This window comes from Coregonus clupeaformis, chromosome 39 (assembly GCF_020615455.1).
Source record: "Coregonus clupeaformis isolate EN_2021a chromosome 39, ASM2061545v1, whole genome shotgun sequence".
Taxonomy (NCBI): Eukaryota; Metazoa; Chordata; class Actinopteri; order Salmoniformes; family Salmonidae; genus Coregonus; species Coregonus clupeaformis.
In genome coordinates, this window is record NC_059230.1 from 15661319 (window position 1) to 15681558 (window position 20240).

The 20240-nt window shown below is 42.9% G+C and overlaps 1 long non-coding RNA gene across 2 annotated transcripts; it reads right to left on the reverse strand.

Annotated features, from left to right (window-relative positions):
* Positions 1-3858: 3858 nt before the first annotated feature.
* Positions 3859-5445, reverse strand: LOC121554468. 2 transcript variants are annotated; one of them, XR_005997698.1, is made up of 3 exons: positions 4929-5445; positions 4360-4398; positions 3859-4243 (listed from the first exon to the last, which is right to left on the reverse strand). It is a non-coding gene; the product is annotated as an uncharacterized LOC121554468 (long non-coding RNA). The 2 variants fall into 2 exon arrangements; XR_005997697.2 differs by having other exon boundaries at positions 5093-5441.
* Between the last annotated feature and the right edge of the window lie 14795 nt (positions 5446-20240).

Below are 20240 nucleotides of genomic sequence, written 5' to 3' on the forward strand. Positions count from 1 at the left end.
TTGTGACCAAACAGAAAAACAAAAGCTTCCTTTCTTACTTCATCCAGTTAGCTTCAGGCGAGATGAGAGCAACTCTAACTGATAGTTTCTCTGGACTATATGGTATTTGATGGAGTGACCCCGACATCGAGGGGGAGGTGTGGTGGATATATTACATCATACTAGGCCACATAATGAATGTTCAGTGCCATAATGACTTTGATAAGGGTTGTAAAAAAACTAATACCATTTTTACAGTCAAACGCGATGTGGTCGTCCTATACGGGACATCAAAATATTAATTTGCACAGGTAGACTTTGCACAGGGATCTCTCCCTTGGCACCCCATCCTCTCTGCTATCAGGGTGTCTCAAAGGAGGGATGAGTAATGCATTTCTATTATTGTACCATGCATGGTGTCACATTGGCGGCTTTATCAGGAAGTTGTTGTAGGGCGAGGGGATGTTATTCCGTGGGCAGGGCCGGCATTAATCTCTGTCACTTGTCCTCTCTGATTAATACTCCTTCCCAATGAGGCAGCCATGGCGCCCGTTTCAATTGCTACTTTGTGATAGTGCTTGTGTTCGCCGTAGTCGACAACCTGCACGCTTGACATTGAAGCCTTGCTCCTCCAAATCAACGCGGGAAAATAAACACAGAAGAATTCAATTTTCCGTAACGAGAAACAAGAGCGACAAGATAACGATGGGTCTTGGGTTCTTTTTTTTTGGTCCACCCTGTCCGTTCCGAGTCCATTACGAGTAGAGCTGCAGGCACGGCAATGACTTTGATCAAAAGCAATTAATCTTTCACCAGGAGCAAGACGAGGCACAGAGGCCCGGTTTGCCTGAGAGACAGTATAAGTAGAATTCTAAAACATATATAGAGACGTTTAAGGAGCCAAATGGGAAAGATCAATCATAACGAGCTTCTGAATAATGAATGCAGGGGCTTAGCCCAGGGGTATCTGATCAGAGGCGCCGTATCGCCCACGTCTTTGGCGTTCGGGGGTAGCGCTCGACTATGCCACTCTTTCCAATCAGCTCGGGCACGTTCATTACTTTAACTAAGACCACCAAGATGGGCACCCCCACTTTGGGTCCGTATTTGTCATAGTGTTCGATTACAGATGATTTATTACCAAACTGTCGTTCACTAACTGGGGCCTGTTCTCGTTCTCTTTCTCCACGTCACTCCTGCTGTGCGGAGGGATCCTCATGTCTTTATAGAGAACTCATTTATATTAAAATGAGTATTACGTCTTAATTCGCTACATACATTTTAGACACAGCGTGGGGCACCTCACAGGCTTTCCGATCGCACCTGGCGTCCGCACGGCCTCTGGAATACATCAGATGCTTTATTGCGATGTGAGTTAATGTGCATTTCATCTTGCTGTGATTCCCCGTGAAGATTAAAGAAGAACACGGCCCTGAAAACATACATTAAGAGCCCGCGCTTCTACGTTTGCCATAACGGAAGTTTAATATACACTAAATAAAACAGACTTACAGCTATTTATGTAGAACCCAAACTGTCAATCATTCCGTTCAAGGGTGTCTATAATGTTCACTGGAGGCTAATAAGGAAGCAATAGAAATCAACTTTATGAAAACAGTGATATAAATTAATGAAGAAGGAAGTTATTACTTTTTCCCCATGTGTACTTCATTATCTTGCACATCTGTTGTGCCAATTGCGGTATGACTAACACACATAACTTCCTCACCCCGATCTTCAAAGAGACCACTTACAATACAACCCCAATGCTGGCAGACCTCATTTAATTCCAAACCAACATAGATTCACAGAAAGGGCTCAGCGATATCCCTCACTTAGGAAACACACCACAAGACGCGAGAGACATACAAATGAGGACAAGGTCCAGACAAAAGACATGTGGAGCCAGAGGGAAGTGGGACCGAGGGAAGATCAGTGGACCACTTAAGACCTGGAAGAGCTCTCCTCAATCAGGGAAAGGGAAATAATAATGAGGGTATTTAATACAGCCAGAAGATGAAAAATAATATAACATATCGATTAGAGCAACGTAGCGCTTTCAAAGAGCATAATGGTCTGATTCCTGGTATTGATCACACAGCTGGCTCAGGGGCTGATGGGAGGTTGGGAGGGACCCCCAGTGAGAGAGATTGCCAAAAACATTTGGACTCAGCTCTTCCTACATCTCTTCAGTACACAATTCATTTGAACTTTGTGCCAGCACCTCTCAAACATGAGATATCCAGTATCTGTGTGTGTTGTTGAGGTATCCAGTGTTTATGTGTGTGTTGTTGAGGTATCCAGTGTTTGTGTGTTGTTGAGGTATCCAGTGTTTGTGTGTGTGTGCCTGCTGTCCCTCTTAGCCTTTCAAACACAGTGGTTCCCTCCCTAAAGGGGTTAACACACGTTGATTGGCCTGGACCTTTCATTTTGGCTCAAAGACAAGCTGCTTTACAATATGCATGGGATAATTGGGATTAGTAGCAGTTTTATATGTAAAGCATATTCATTAAATGCATTCATTTAGAGAATACTTGGCAGGCTGGTAGGTGGCTTTTCCATGCACATATGTTCAGCTGTTAATGTTTGCGGTTAATGGCTTCGACTGTGAAAAATACTTGAAACTGGCCAAAGTTTACTTTTTCTGTGTATAAACGCCAACGTCTGACCTGGGCCCTTTCAAAACCTCTTCGAATGATCTTATTCCCAGCTCAAAGAGACAGGAAAATCTATACCACAATTTATAGCACTTCAACACCACTCTAAAAGTCCCTCAAGATATCAGAATTAAAGGGAGACAAGCTGATTCAACAAACTGAATGATGCCTTTAACTACAGTCGTTTGTTATGAATTTATGCATTTGCTTTGTGAATTGTTGGGGTTTTCTGAGAATGTACAATGGCTTCACACAGCTGCATTCTTCTACTCTCATAATCCAAATCCCATATTTACATTTCATTTAAATTTTTGTCATTTGTGACCCACAATCTCTTTTCAGTCCTATGTTCCAAATGTTGAAATTGTGGTTTTTTACATTGGTTAAAGTACAGACTCAGAGCTTCAAAATGGTATATCATACACTGTAGTTGGAGGAAACATGGGGAAGTAATGCTGCTTTAAAAGTTGATAAATGTATAATCCCATCTAGGAGAAAAAGGCATTCAAACATTTTGCTGTGATTTTCACACTTGCTCTACATTAATCCTTGGGAAACATATTTCGAAAAGGAATACTTTCACCAAATTGCCAAAAATGGATTCTCTGAACATTATCTCACCAAGTTACCCCATTAGGCAAACCAACCAGTTGTCTCTATCTTCTTGCCCTTTGTGCTGTTGTCTGTGCCCAATAATGTCTGTACCATGTTGTGCTGCTGCCATGTTGTGTTGCTACCATGTTGTTTTCATGTTGGGTTGCTACCTTGCTGTGTTGTCGTGTGTTGCTGCCACGCTAGGTTGTTGTCTTAGGTCTCTCTTTATGTAGTGTTGTGTTGTCTCTCTTGTGATGTGTGTTTGGTCCTATATTTATATATATTTATTTAATCCCAGCCCCCGTCCCCGCAGGAGGCCTTTTGGTAGGCCGTCATTGTAAATAAGAATTTGTTCTTAACTGACTTGCCTAGTTAAATAAATGTTAAATTCAATTAAATTAAAAAAATGTACATTGCCTATTGCTGTATAATAAAGATAACCTTTCACATTGAACAGCTACAGTGCTGTTCTTTGTTTACGTCCATTTAGCATCGTTCACACCCTCTAAAGGCTTAGACCGACCCATCTCTTAAGAAATTCACATTGGAACACATGCGACCGTGGCCATGTGCTAAAGCAGTGAGGTAGTGCTTAAAAAACAAAGACAATATTTCAACAATACTTTATTAATTTCAAGTGTTAAAGGTAGTAGCCTACAATTAGGAAAAACAAACACAATAACACAAATGCTTAGGTAAAAACAATATCTAGACCTAGGTCTATATCATAAATTCCTTAGAATAACTTTGGTTCAGGTCATGTTATGAACAAAGGAATCTAGGCTGAGAGCATATTTCTGTCATGCCCTTTGTCATGCCTAATGTCCATGGCCTTTTCATTGCAAAAATCCTGATCTTCTCAAAAATATATGTTTGCCGGGTTGTGTCCAGTCCGGGGGATGCTTTCACATCTCTGAGAGGAAGGACCTCAACATTGCACAGCAGCTGAAACCTGGTTCCATCTGAGTGAAAGCTCCTTGGCCACAACAACACCAGGCTCCAGACAATTAAAGCTGTAAAGGAGGAAAGCAGACAAAAATAGACAAGACATTAAAACCTTGCATATCAGCAATAACATTAATTGACCCCCAAATTCAAGCAATAAACTCAAAGTACAAAGACAAAATACCTGACGTGTTGCATGTTGACCCTTGATAATCTCCTTGTACTGGTGGCAGAGAGCAGGTTTATGATGAAATACCACAAAAATTGGTTAAAACATGAATTAATTCATTACCTATAGCTTGTTATTGCCTGTTGACTGCTACAGCTGTACTAAAATGCCCTGTACACACTTAACCTGCTTCCAGCCCAACAACGGCAATGCAGACAAGATAAACTAGCTAGATTTAGCAAATGTTTAGCTTCCTAATTACCAACTGGCTATGTGTCAATTGTATTAATCCAGCTAGCCAGCTAGTTGAACATGCAAAAAAACTAGAAATCTATAATCCAATAGCTAGCTAGCTATTTAGCTATCATTTCATCGTGGCTAGCTAGCTGGCCAATTTAGCATGTGTCCCTATAACGTAACATGGGGTTTGATAAGCTTGCTAATCGATTAGTATTCACACCACAGTGGCTATTTTCGGTAGCTAGCTAGTTAAACATGACAAACTGGCAAACATGAAATATATTATCATCATGTTAGCGCATCAGCATTCAACATTAACAGCAGAATGCAACGGACCAGCTCACCTATATGGGTTAACGTTGCTTCGTAAACAAAAGCTCGTTGCGGGACGAAGCAAGCTATAACGGTGCCTGTATGCAAATGTCTAGCTAGTTAGCTAGCTATACAGCTAATAATAGCTAGCAATGAAAACAACTTTTTGATACAGTTGAGACAATAACGTACGTACATGTAGCTACGTTGGAATTTTAACAGTAGACTCTACCGGTGTAGGCATTACGATGATTCACAGCAGACTGAAACACTTTCAGAATAATCCTTCCCACTCTGCTTCAACCAGTCCAGACTGCTTTAGCCACAGAAGACAGAGCTGTGTCGATACCAGCAGCTGTATTCAGGACAACAATGTTATTGAAAACTGTAGCTACAAGTCCATGATGAAAATATTAGTAAATCCAATGGATTTTTCAAATATCCGCGGTAGCAGAGAGCAGGATGTGCCATTTGACAGAGAAGCCTTGAGTGACAGAATGGACTCTCTTTCTCGTGAATGTCCCAGCCCCCTCATTATCTCCACCAATCATGGCTAGGTAAGATTCTGTATTTTCTCAGTTTCTAAACAGTTTTGTGATTTCACATTTTATTTATATTTACAGATTACATACGAGTTTGTTATTAAGGCACATGAAAGTTCACGTTCAAGAAGGCATTGCTGAAGGAGAAAAAAACGTATTTTGATGAAAAAAGTGTTTTATGTTCAAATGCCTCTCCTGTGAAGTAGTGAAGTGCGTCATACGCCCAGCTTTCTGTAACGGGTCACATTTTTCCTCTACAAAGTAGCTTTCAGCAAACGTTCTCAAGATATCAGCAACCAGCAACCGTTCTCAAGAACACATTAATCATAAGTAATGACAGCCATTCTGACAAATAGACAGGCTAAGAAACTATTTGACTGCACTTTTTGTACCCCCCAAAAAACTTGCAGAGCAATCTTTTAAAAAACTGCAATACAGGTGTCAGCTGGATTATGGCTGGGCATGAAATTGTCACAATCCATGTCAGGGGTGCTCAGTTAACAACCCAGCCGGGGTTTTGCCATCGACTGTTAGGGGCTGATGGAACGTGACACAGGGAAAAAATAACGTTGGGAACTGTGGCAAGGCCGGATTAGATTAGCACACTGGGAACAGGTGGTCTTTTATTGGGTGTGTGATACCGTCAGGGCTCCTCTAAAACGGGTTGAGAGACACACACACAGAGAAAGAAACTCAGTGTGCAGGGAGAGGCACAAAGCTTTGGTGTTTGATACCAAAGGAAAACTCTGAGTCAGTTGTCATGTTGAATGAATGCGACACATGCAGTCTGATGTTGCAGTCAATGATAGGTGAAAAGCACAGAAGATTGGGGGAGGGGATCATGTGGTTTTGGCTAACACTGAGGCATTTGTTCAGTGAGAAAGCCAGGAGGCTGTACAGCTGTCTTATAGACAGCAACCACAATGGAAGGCTAGTCTGAATAAGATAGGGAAGTGGAGTGCTGGGGCAGTCTGCCAAACAAGCTTCACACCTAACTGTATATTTAGTGTCATTTATGATAATATATTAGCCATTAATAATATATGTGATGATGTATGGTGCTGGAAGGCTCTGCCAGTTTCAAGGATAAATTATATACTGGTAAGGTTCCATATACAGCATATTTCCATATGGATTGAGAGACATAAAAATGCATGGAAATATTCAGCACAGACTGATACTGCCGATTTTTATGAAATCTGAGAGAATCTGCCATGCCTGGCTTCCACCAAAATGCAGGGATTCAAATACCACCTCTGTGATCCAAACAAAGGCACTGACATATGGGGCGATTTGTGAGCTAGGCAGCAGCCCCCGAAACAGATTGGGGGCCATGATTATTATGTGCCCGGGATTCCACCAAAACTAGACTGCCAAAATCAGGAAATACAAACCAGACGTAGTACTGTTCCTCTCAGACTAGAAGCATGTGGAAAATCATTTGGATGTTTTCACGTTACCGGGGTTGGTGAAAATCGAGGCCAGTTTCACTTTCAAATCGTGATACAATCATGATACAAGTCTACAAATAAGTCCTGGCAAGTCAACAAGCCCAACCTATTCCATCCTTAACGTAGGAAAGTCCTTAAATGACAGCTTTTGTCATTACATGTCATGCCAGGCTACTTCCAGGACTCTTAACTTTCGGTAGAGTAATTTGATGAGTCATGTAAATTATTCCTAAGTGCAAGATCCCACACGCCTCGTCTCTGCCCAACGAAAGAAGACAAGAGACAGAGAGAGGGGGATCTTCACTCAGAAGCACCAGCAGCCACTATTGTGGGCGCACAATGATGCCAACACCTAACCTAGTGCCAGGGAAGTCAACAAGGCACGCTATTCTCCCTTTCATCTCCCACAAAAAAGAACAGAGTGAGGGGGTCTATTGAGGGCACATATTTCAGATAAAAATGTATCCCAGGGCATCAGGGTGAAGCCACAACGGTGCCTCGAACAGCACCCATATACGCTTAGAAACAAAGGTGCTATCTAGAACCTAAAAGGGTTCTTTGGCTGTCTCCATAGGAGAACCTTTTGAAAACTCCTTTTTGGTTCCAGGTAGAACCCTTTCCCCAGAGGGTTCTACATGGAACCACAAAGGGCTCTACCTGGTACCAGAAAGGGTTTTCCTATGGGGACAGCCAAATAACCCCTTTGGAACCCTTTTTTCTAAGATTGTGGGGCTCTGCATTAGAAATAAAATAAAATGTTATTTGTCACATGCGCCGAATACAACTGGTGTAGACTTTACCCTGAAATTCTTACTTACTAGCCCTTTCCCAACAATGAGTTAAAAAGTATGAAAAACAGGATGCATGTTTTGGAATATTTGTATTCTGTACAGGCTTCCTTCTTTTCACTGTCAATTAGGTTAGTATTGTGGAGTAACTACAATGCTGTTTATCCATTCTCAGTTTTCTCCTATCACAACCATTAAACTCTAACTGTTTTGGCCTCATGGTAAAATCCCTGAGCAGTTTCCTTCCTCTCCGGCAACTGAGTTAGGAAGGACACCTGTATCTTTGTAGTGACTGGGTGTATTGATACACCATCCAAAGTGTAATTAATAACTTCGCCATGCTCAAATGGATATTCAATGTCTGCTCTTTTCTTTACCCATCTACCAATAGGTGCCCTTCTTTGCGAGGCATTGGAAAACCTCCCTGATCTTTGTGGTTGAATCTGTGTTTGAAATTCACTGCTCGACTGAGGAACCTTACAGATAATTGTATGTGTGGGGTACAGAGATGAGGTAGTCATTCAAAAATCATGTTAAACACTATTATTGCACACAGAGTGAGTCCATGCAACTTATTACAGTTGAAGTCAGAAGTTTACATACACCTTAGCCAAATACATTTAAACTCAGTTTTTCACAATTCCTGACATTTAATCCTAGTAAAAATTCCCTGTCTTAGGTCAGTTAGGATCACCACTTTATTTTAAGAATGTGAAATGTCAGAATAATAGTAGAGATAATTATTTATTTCAGCTTTTATTTGTTTCATCACATTCCCAGTGGGTCAAATGTTTACATAAACTCAATTAGTATTTGGTTGCATTGCCTTTAAATTGTTTACCTTGGGTCAAACGATTCGGGTAGCCTTCCACAAGCTACCCACAATAATTTGGGTGAATTGTGGCCCATTCCTCCTGACAGAGCTGATGTAACTGAGTCAGGTTTGTGGGCCTCCTTGCTCACACACGCTTTTTCAGTTCTGCCCACAAATGTTCTATAGGATTGAGGTCAAGGCTTTGTGATGGCCACTCCAACACCTTGACTTTGTTGTCCTTAAGGCATTTTGCCACAACTTTGGAAGTATGCTTGGGGTCATCGTCCATTTGGAAGACCCATTTGCGACCAAGCTTTAACTTCCTGACTAATGTCTTGAGATGTTGCTTCAATATATCCACATAATTTTCCTTCCTCATGATGCCATCTATTTTGTGAAGTGCACCAGTCCCTCCTGCAGCAAAGCACCCCCACAGCATGATGCTGACACCCCCGTGCTTCACGGTTGGGATGGTGTTCTTCGGCTTGCAAGCATCCCCCTTTTTCCTCCAAACATAACGATGGTCATTATGGCCAAACAGTTCTATCAGACCAGCGGACAGTTGTACGATCTTTGTCCCCATGTGCAGTTGCAAACCGTAGTCTGGATTTTTTATGGCAGTTTTGGAGCAGTGGCTTCTTCCTTCTGAGCGGCCTTTCAGGTTATGTCGATATAGGACTCGTTTTACTGTGGATATACAGTGGGGAAAAAAAGCATTTAGTCAGCCACCAATTGTGCAAGTTCTCCCACTTAAAAAGATGAGAGAGGCCTGTAATTTTCATCATAGGTACACGTCAACTATGACAGACAAATTGAGAAAAGAAATCCAGAAAATCACATTGTAGGATTTTTTATGAATTTATTTGCAAATTATGGTGGAAAATAAGTATTTGGTCACCTACAAACCAGCAAGATTTCTGGCTCTCACAGACCTGTAACTTCTTCTTTAAGAGGCTCCTCTGTCCTCCACTCGTTACCTGTATTAATGGCACCTGTTTGAACTTGTTATCAGTATAAAAGACACCTGTCCACAACCTCAAACAGTCACACTCCAAACTCCACTATGGCCAAGACCAAAGAGCTGTCAAAGGACACCAGAAACAAAATTGTAGACCTGCACCAGGCTGGGAAGACTGAATCTGCAATAGGTAAGCAGCTTGGTTTGAAGAAATCAACTGTGGGAGCAATTATTAGGAAATGGAAGACATACAAGACCACTGATAATCTCCCTCGATCTGGGGGCTCCACGCAAGATCTCACCCTGTGGGGTCAAAATGATCACAAGAACGGTGAGAAAAAAACCCAGAACCACACGGGGGACCTAGTGAATGACCTGCAGAGAGCTGGGACCAAAGTAACAAAGCCTACCATCAGTAACACACTACGCCGCCAGGGACTCAAATCCTGCAGTGCCAGACGTGTCCCCCTGCTTAAGCCAGTACATGTCCAGGCCCGTCTGAAGTTTGCTAGAGTGCATTTGGATGATCCAGAAGAGGATTGGGAGAATGTCATATGGTCAGATGAAACCAAAATAGAACTTTTTGGTAAAAACTCAACTCATCGTGTTTGGAGGACAAAGAATGCTGAGTTGCATCCAAAGAACACCATACCTACTGTGAAGCATGGGGGTGGAAACATCATGCTTTGGGGCTGTTTTTCTGCAAAGGGACCAGGACGACTGATCCGTGTAAAGGAAAGAATGAATGGGGCCATGTATCGTGAGATTTTGAGTGAAAACCTCCTTCCATCAGCAAGGGCATTGAAGATGAAATGTGGCTGGGTCTTTCAGCATGACAATGATCCCAAACACACCGCCCGGGCAACGAAGGAGTGGCTTCGTAAGAAGCATTTCAAGGTCCTGGAGTGGCCTAGCCAGTCTCCAGATCTCAACCCCATAGAAAATCTTTGGAGGGAGTTGAAAGTCTGTGTTGCCCAGTGACAGCCCCAAAACATCACTGCTCTAGAGGAGATCTGCATGGAGGAATGGGCCAAAATACCAGCAACAGTGTGTGAAAACCTTGTGAAGACTTACAGAAAACGTTTGACCTCTGTCATTGCCAACAAAGGGTATATAACAAAGTATTGAGACACTTTTGTTATTGACCAAATGCTTATTTTCCACCATAATTTGCAAATAAATTCATTAAAAATCCTACAATGTGATTTTCTGGATTTTTTTTCTCATTTTGTCTGTCATAGTTGACGTGTACCTATGATGAAAATTACAGGCCTCTCTCATCTTTTTAAGTGGGAGAACTTGCACAATTGGTGGCTGACTAAATACTTTTTTTCCCCACTGTAGATACTTTTGTACCTGTTTCCTCCAGCATCTTCACATGGTCCTTTGCTGTTGTTCTGGGATTGATTTGCACTTTTCGCACCAAAGTACGTTCATCTCTAGGAGACAGAACGCGTCTCCTTCCTGAGCGGTATGACAGCTGCGTGGTCCCATGGTGTTTATACTTGCGTACTATTGTTTGTACAGATGAACGTGGTACCTTCAGGCATTTGGAAATTGCTCCCAAGGATGAACCAGACTTGTGGAGGTCTACAATTTTTTTTCTGAGGTCTTGGCTGATTTCTTTTGATTTTCCCATGATGTCAAGCAAAGAGGCACTGAGTTTGAAGGTAGGCCTTGAAATACATCCACAGGTACACCTCCAATTAACTCAAATTATGTCAATTAGCCTATCAGAAGCTTCTAAAGCCATGACATAATTTTCTGGAATTTTCCAAGCTGTTTAAAGGCACAGTCAACTTGGTGTATGTAAACTTCTTACCCACTGGAATTGTGATACAGTGAATTATAAGTGAAATAATATGTCTGTAAACAATTGTTGGAAAAATTACTTGTGTCATGCACAAAGTAGATGTCCTAACCGACTTGCCAAAACGATAGTTTGTTAACAAGAAATTTGTGGAGTGGTTGAAAAACAAGTTTTAATGACTCCAACCTAAGTGTATGTAAACTTCCGACTTCAACTGTATGTGACTTGCTAAGCACATGTTTACTCCTGAACTTATTTAGGCTTGCCATAACAAAGGGGTTGAATACATGTTGATTTAAGACATTTCATTCGTAAAAATGACTAAAAACATAATTCCACTTTGACATCATGGGGTATTGTGTGTAGGCCAGTGACAAAAAAATCAGGCTGTAACACAACAAAATGTGAAGAAAGTCAAGGGGTGTGACTACTTTTTGAAGGCACTGTACATGTAGGTAGGGGTAAAAGTGACTATGCAATCAGGATAGGTAATAAACTGAGTAGCAGCACCGTACATGAAGAGTGTGAAAGTGTTTCTGTGTGAGTGTGTGGAGTTAATATGCAGTGTGTGTGTGTGTGTTTTGTGTGAGTGAGCATGTGTGTGTGAGTGAGCGTGTGTGTGTGTGTGTGTGTGTGTGTGTGTGTGTGTTGGAGTGTCAGTGTAGTATGTGGATAGAGTCCAGTGAGTATGCATAGAGCCGGGGGCAAAATAGTCAGTGCAAATAAAAAGGGGGTCACTGCAAATAGTCAGGGTACACATTTGATTAACTGTTCAGCAGTCTTATGGCTTGGGGGTAGAAGCTGCTCAGGAGCCTTTTGATCTCAGACTTGGCGCTCTGGAACTGCTTGCTGGCGGTAGCAGAGAGAACAAACTATGACTTGGGTAGATGGAGTCTTTGACAACTTTTAGCCAACTGTAAGGAAAGTTGATACTTAAAAGCACCAGCAGATGTCTTTAAGGGTGCAGAGAATTTGGCTTATTTAACGATGGAACCGGGTACATTGCTGTACCTTTATTAGCAGATTCTCATTGAAGGTGTCCAACAGCACTTGTCTTTGACAACACCCATCCAACAGATGTAATATTTTGTAGTGGTACTCTTTTTAAATGAGAAAGTCAAGGTATGCTATGGTTTGAATTACGCTGATTTGAGCTTGGCTGGAGTTTTTCAGCGGCGGTCCTCTGGTGAAGTTAAAAAGCCCTCTCAGATCATATAGTACAATCAGGAACAGAGAGAACATCTCACCTCAGAAAGAAAGTGTGAAAGAAAAGAAAAGAAGCCCAACAGAAAATATCTTAAGAGATTCAACTAAGTTTGGCCTCTCTTATTTCTGACACAATTGAAAATGTGTGATTAATAGTTTACACCTCTCCGAGGAAAAATCATGGCAGACATTTTGAAATATCTATGTTGAATTTTTCACAACTGCCTCTGAAAAGGGAGCAGTTCTCATTAAAGATCCCAAGAAATCCCAAAATCATATTCAGACATAATACAGGTGCCTGTTTGACTTCACGATTAATTGCAGCAATTTACAGCAAATGGGCTCCTGTACAATATGTTTAGGGGGGGTGGATAAAATGAGTCCTTGGCCACTGATCTGGAGACAGATTGGGTTTTTAGCTCGCAATGATTAAAGTCTGAATAGGGAATGGAAGATCAGACCTTAGACCTGCACTGTTTCGATCTGCCCACCTGTTATAAATTAGCAGTTAAACGACACAAGCATTTTGTGGTCCCTGGCCAATTCAAGGGCAGAGGTAAACCACTCACAAAGTGTCTCTCTCTCCCCCTCCTCTCTCTCTCCCCCTCCCTCCCTCCCTCCCACTCTCTCCCTCCCTCCCACTCTCTCCCTCTCTCCCTCCCACTCTCTCCCTCTCTCCCTCCCTCCCACTCTCTCCCACTCTCTTCCTCTCTCCCTCCCTCCCTCTCTCCCTCTCTCCCTCCCTCCCCTCCCTCCCTCCCTCCCTCCCTCCCCCCCCCTCCCTCCCTCCCTCCCTCCCTCCCTCCCTCTCCCTCCATGCAGTATATAGACAGGATGGATGGTGCTACTGTATGCCATGCAGGTCCTGGGCCTGCATGTGGTCTGTGGATTGTACCCCTTGGTGTCAGTAGGATCACTTAGAGAATCCAAAAAGGACATTTATCACAGCGGGAAGATGAATAGATCCGCTCTACTACACCCACAGCAGGATTGATCGCGCTAAATGCATAAGTGGTAATAAATTACTCTTTAAAAGCTACTTTTCCATCGACTCTTCCCCCACGCCCAGCAATACATCACAGGCCTATAGAAGCAACATGCTGCCAAGGAGTCTGTTGAACACTAAAGAGGCTTGTTATGTTGGCGTTTTGCGCAGTGCTATCTAATCAAGCATTAACATGTACATTCCTAAACATCTATATACATACTTTATCTAGTCCTCACTACAAAGTGGGTCAAGAACATCCAGAAAGTCTTCTAAAAAGTCCACTCTCTTCCCTTGTACCTGAGATATGAGGTACACAGGGTGCTCTAAAGTTTACTTTCATGCACTGCGGCTAGTCGCTGAAGCAATCACAATTTTGGAGAGGGGGGTTTGCCTTCGCCACCAGTGGTGCGAGTCGCTGTGTTGTCCTCGTTTATTTTTAAAACAGGCTTATTACATAATGGCCCTCCGGTTGGCCCTGTAATTTAAATGTTACAACGCATGAGAGGTGTAGAACAAGGGGCCGGGCTAGCTGATGCCGGGGCCCCTGTGGAAGCGCGAACTAAAGGTTAAAGGAGCGGGGGGACTTAGTATGTCTTAATGACATTATAATGAATGGGGAAATATGGAACATCATTTATTAAACAGAGTCAAATGTGTCAGGGAAGTGGCGAGGACTCGCAAACGCATTAATTATCTCCCCGTCACTCCTCTTCATGGAACAGGGGAGAAAACGACAGAAGTAATGACAGTCCCAAACGGATGTCATAAATTACGGGGGGTGCTGGAGATGTAGAGGTCTTGTTTGCCGGTGCACTCGCACAGCGGCACGTCCTTTCATGTGTCTAAACCGTCACTGGGAATTTGGGGCTTGTCTCCAGAATCAAAGTTGAGCTTTAACTGCTTCCAGTCATTCCCCAAAAAAGAAAGGGCGGTAGAATGCTGCTGCTTACTTGTAATGAAATAGACTTGGTACCATGCAACTCTGGGGTAACTCGTCACCCTTGAAAGGCACTTGTCAATCACAAAATGCACTGTACGTGGTTGGGACTTTGAGGTCCTAAAAAGATTATGCTCCACACTCTCTGCAGTCTCCACCAACTCCCAAACATGTTGGCAGTTTCTACCGAGACTCTCCATGTAAGCACTTGACCCTGTCCTGATCCCGTTAGTTATAACAGTTTCTCTGTTGAGTTCCTGGGGCTAACAACTCCCCTCACCATCTGTGAACTTCAAACGGACCTGACGTATCGTTCACACACATCTGAAAGCTTAGGCGTAACTCCTGCAATAAACCTACCCGGGCACTTCAGGAGCTTCATTTGTCAGACACACCCACATTCTACCACTAGCAGATTAGAACCCAGAATTTAAAAAGAGAACTCCCATTTCTTCGGGATGTGTACTTTCTCGAAGGCTTGGAAGCATCTTCTTTAACGATGCTAAAACGTACAACATGCAACCACAGATGTAGTCTGCATTAGCATTTCAGGGGGTTAGCTAAGAAGAGGTCACACTTGCTCAAACATATTTTGTTTTAAATGAGGAAACTTCTCAAATGTGGACCAGGTTGATCTTGCAATTGACATATTTGCTAATTGGTTCCCTTGGTTTGCTCAACCACTTCTCAGGCATCCAGACTCCATACATCCATCTCCACGTTCTGATACAGTACAGCTCACCATCAAATCTCTTTCATACTTATTTTCTATTTGCTGTTGTGCATATCGGTTATCTCTTGAGACGAAAACGCAGGCCAATCTCACCATCAAGAGAGTTCCTGTCGACCAACTGTCGGGCTCAAGCTCGCTAAATTTACAGCTTGGTGGCCATATGTTGTTGTGGCAATACCACAAGCTACACACACACAAAGCCCTGCAGCCTTTTTGTCTCTCTCTTTCCTTCTAATCTCCCAGTTCTGGTCGTCTGTCAGTATTTCAGTATCTGACTTCTGGGGTCAGCCGAGTCAGAGGTCAAATTCACACAAGCCCGGCACAAGCACAACAAAGGCTTCACTTCCTCTGAAAAGTCAATGAGTCACGGGTGGCCCATGTTCTCAGATATCATGCTGGTTTCTCTAACACAAAGACAGACACAGACGTTTGTAAAGGTTATGTAGTGCCAGTGTAAACAAAATAACAACTGGGATGTTATGGCTCTGTCCATAACTCGTGTTTGGGATGTACGGTCTTTTGGATATTTTTATATCTCTATTTAAAATCGACAAATCATCCACCTTTAACTCAGCTTTCCTGAATTGTACAATGTATCATTATATTTACTAAAAGGATATAGCTTATGATCCAATCCAAGGAGCCAATTTCAAAAGATATTCATAGGTTGCGCCTCTGTCACTCGGTCGGGTCATGCCATTGTTATGAACGTTCTCCAAGCCATCCTCTACCGGCGGCGCAATAATGATGCCCTAAGGTAGTCCAGTCATTTTGGACGGAGGCTAACGATGGTTTAGTCTAAATTACACTATAGTGCCTGAAAATACGATGACATTGCTAAAGTAGTCAACTGTTTAGTAGAAAACAACTTTGCCAGCATTATCATGTCATCAAATGTACTTTAGACCGATGGCACGGTTGTCATTAGCTAACAAAGTTTGTCAAAAATAGCTAGCAATGCTAACGTTAGCTCCCCTCAATCTTAGCTAACTAGCTAACGTTATAATGCATCTAAAGTCAATCTGGCGACATCAAAAAGATGACAAAAGGTTTTCCTTATTGTTACGGATACAAGTATCCTGTATGTGTTTTTGTGTTTCTCCTCTCCTTCTGCCCTAATCACAGGTGTCCTTTGTGTTCCTGATTGGTGGTCGCTGGGGTGTCCCACCTGTGCGACATCCGTTTGTCTGCTGATTGCTGAGGTGGACCAATCAGTGGACATTCCTCTGCATTGCACCACCTGTTTCTGGTTTTTCACTCACACCTGTTTTTCACTCACACCTGTTTGAAAAGCCAGTCAGTTGTGTTTGTTGAGAGAGACTATTTTTCGTATGTGAGTATGGATACTGTGGTGTCCTGTTTTTTGTGTACTCACTCATTTGCTGGTTACTCTGTTTGGTAACTTTGTTGTGTGTTTCTGGGAAAAGGGGGATTTAAGCAAGTTGCCCTTGGGCATACATTACCCATAGGAAGAACATTGTCTAAAAACACTATTTAGACCTGAGCGGACCACCCACTGTAATTTTTGTATGGTTAGCAGTAGCTTAGCGGTTCTTGAGGCAGGCAAGATCAGTTTAGGTTTTTTTACATTATTGTTTCATTCCTTGGGTCCTGCTCAGCCCTTTTTCCCAAACCTTTACCGTGTGTTCAAAATAAACATTTTATGTTTGACGGTAGCTTATGGTTGTCGTGTATTTTTTGTTGCATGAATTATGTTACGGGTCTCTTTTCCATCCACCCTAGACTTTTAAAGCCACGGGGTTCGTAACACTTATAATTATTTGCATCCGTTTGAATGGCATTGTATTTCCAAGCCACTGTAATACACTTTTGATAAAATCTTCATCAGCGCTAATTGATGATGCATTGAGTAGAATGGTCAGCTGGGCATCAGTCCAAAGCAAACCATGAATACCAAGACAGGTGATATGTTAGGTGCCTGTCACACCCACTTTATAGCAATGGATTTCAATTGGAGTATTTTGACAACTCATATCTGAGGCTCCCCTCTGGTTGAGACTCAAAAACATGACTTGGTTGGCACCGCTCGAACACCTGTGCCTGAAAACAGAGATAAAAGTATAGAAGTGCTGTTGTTTTTTTTCCTCTGTATGTGGATTTCAAAGATGAGCCAGGAACAGATGCAACACTGAAATCCATGTAACTTTTTTCCAGCTGAAAAAGGAAGGAGAGGGAAAGTTGAAATGAGACCGAGCAGAACTCTGGAGCAGTCTCGTGCCACTTTTCTCATGAAAATGAGACAGAGGCTAAAATGTCTTGCAATTATTGCAGACTAAAGGCACGCTCGCTGGCACAGTGGGAATTACAGGGGAAAATACAGACTCCCTCTTCAAAGGCAATTAGTCTTCATATTGTGGTGTGTCCGTTCAGCGAGCTCCCTCCACACTCGTGGGACCGCACATGTGGACATGGCTAATAGGCTGTGTTAATGAGCCAATCTTTCATTATCAATCTTATGGGAGGCCCAGTGTGTGAGCGCGGCATCCTGTTGACACGTTTAGAGGAACTGGTTTTTTTTCGTGTCTTTCGACCGCGTGTGTATAACTGCCGAGCGACTGTCTATCGCTGAGGGCTGGGGGAAAGAGCAGCTTGATTCCCTGTGTCCTTGTGGATGCAGCTAATTTAGCAATGTGCGTGTGTACACACAAACCCAAATGCAGCGCCAATCCAGGCCTTTTCTAGAGGGGGAATGGCCTCTTTGTTCCTCGCCACCTGGTCAAAATACTAACAGCTGACTAAATCACAAAACCCGCCACCAACCCCCTCGCCTCCAACCAGCACCTACTCAACGCCTGCTGCCATCTATAGATGATTCATGGCAGATTTGTCTACACTTTTATTTAGTTGGCGATCAGCGTGCCTCTGTTTTTTATGCCGGTGCTGCCACCTCGAGTTCTCGGCTCAGCCCTAAAAGCAGAAACTCGTGCTGGAGGTTGGAACCTCATGTATACCAAAGCAATCCATGAAAAGACAACCTTCTTCGCCGACCGCCTCACCTTTTATGGGAAAGGCAGGGCGTGTAAATAAATCTTAGGTCGCGAAATGCGTGACCTTGCATAAATAAGTATTCGAGGGATGTGTCTGGTTAGAGCACGATAGCGTTTCTTATAACCCTCTCTCTCTATCTCTCTGCCGCATGGCGATGACATTGCATGCTGCTCTCGAGGACAGGAAAACCTGTTGACACGTCACGTTGTTCGTTTGCTTTTCTCCCTAACTGCATCTTTGCTTTCCCTTACGCACTCTGATATGGACACAGCCATTTCCATGGCCAACCAAAGTAACATGAGCTTATAAAAGCCCTAAACATTCCCGCTCTCCCATTCATTTTCTTTTTTTCTCTGTCTGTCTTTGTGTCTCCATTTTAGCAGTACTACAGCATTATGCTTCGACCTTAAAGCTCGTCATTAAGGGCATCAGGCCTCTGGCGCCACTCGATTTCCTCCCATGTTTAATTAAAAAGTGAAGAAAGTCCTCCCTCTCTCTTCCTTTCTCATGACCAGGGAGGGCTCGGGTACAAGAGCTTCAGCCCCCTGGTAAACTGTGTCCCCTACCTCCGGACCCCTCCCTCCTAGGTATGACCTCTCCTGTCGACAGAGCACTCAGAGGTATCACCAAGCCACTCTTACTTTACTCAACATTCTCATAATACAGTGGATGTGATTGAAGCCGGACCAAAAAGGAGCCCGGTGTAATTTCTACAGTATGTTTACTGGCAAAATGTCTGCCTGTCAAAACTATATGATGGAGAGGCCTTGTTAAACAGATACTGCAAGATTTAGATTTTGGTCGTTGTTCTACTTACCCAGAGTCAGATGAACTCATGGACACCATTTTACGTCACTGCATGCAGTTTGGAGATAACTGAAGTTAGCATATTGTTAGCTTAGCGCAAGAAGTCTCCAGGTACAGTAGCCAGCTCCTCTCAAAAGCAGGGAAATAGACCTAACTACTCCAAAGCTGGAAGGTTAGTCATTTATAGTCTTACAAAGTAATCTATATTTTATAAATTCGTTAATGAACTTCCTCATTCTGTCCCGTTGTCGCAGCTGGCCACTGTGTTGACTTGAGAGGTCGTGCACAGCCTATCCTTTTGCCCACGGTGGATTAATGAAATGTGTCCTTCTGAGAAAATAGTTCCAAAAAGAGCTTCATTTAAAACAACTATAATCAAAATATTTAAATGTAATATATATATACAGTACTTGAAAACAATACATAGAGTACAAAGTGCTAACCACCAAGCTTTGGAGTAGTTAGAAGGTCTATTTCCCTGCTTTTTAGAGGAGCTGGCTCCTGTACATGGAGACTTCCAGCAACTGCACTAAGCTAACTATATGCCAACTTAAATTATCTCCAAACTGCACAGAGACACATAGAAATGGTATCCATGAGTTAATCTGACTCTGGGTAAGTAGAAAAAGCGACAGCTCAAAATCTTGCAGTATCCCTTTAAAGCCTGTTTATAATACAGCTCCACCAGAAGCTGTGCAGAGAGAGAAACACAGGGCTGCATTTGTGTCATAGCCGCGGGGGGTTGCATACGTCCAAGGCAATTACCGCTGCCGTGACACGTTCAAAAAGGTCCCCTGGGATTGACAAAGGCGACAAATTGACTTATAATTTCTGCTGGAGATGTGCGGAAAAGGTATGCAACTTCGTCTCGGAACGATTCCTATTCGTATTATGAGCGTTGGTAGACTGATGACTTGGAGTAAATTCCCATGTAGGGGGAGGGGGGGACAGGACAGGACAGGACACGGAAGTAATGACTATATCGTGTGCTCTTGTAACTTACATGACAAACATAACCAGTGCTTTGCTGCCTGCTATAAATGTCTCCATGAGCCCCGGAGCGATTCAGGGAGGAAGACATATGCTTCATTTCATGCTGTGTTTCCCCCCCTTACACACACAAATATATATATATATATATACACATCAGTCTCGAATGATAAAGACATCCATTCAGATGCGCAGCACTAGAATAGCCCCCAGCTCAGAGTGCAGTAACTAAACGGCCATAAAGGTTCCACAAGTGATTTGGGCTCTAAGAGAGTTCTCAAAGTGACAGGACCTATTGGGAGGCCAATTTG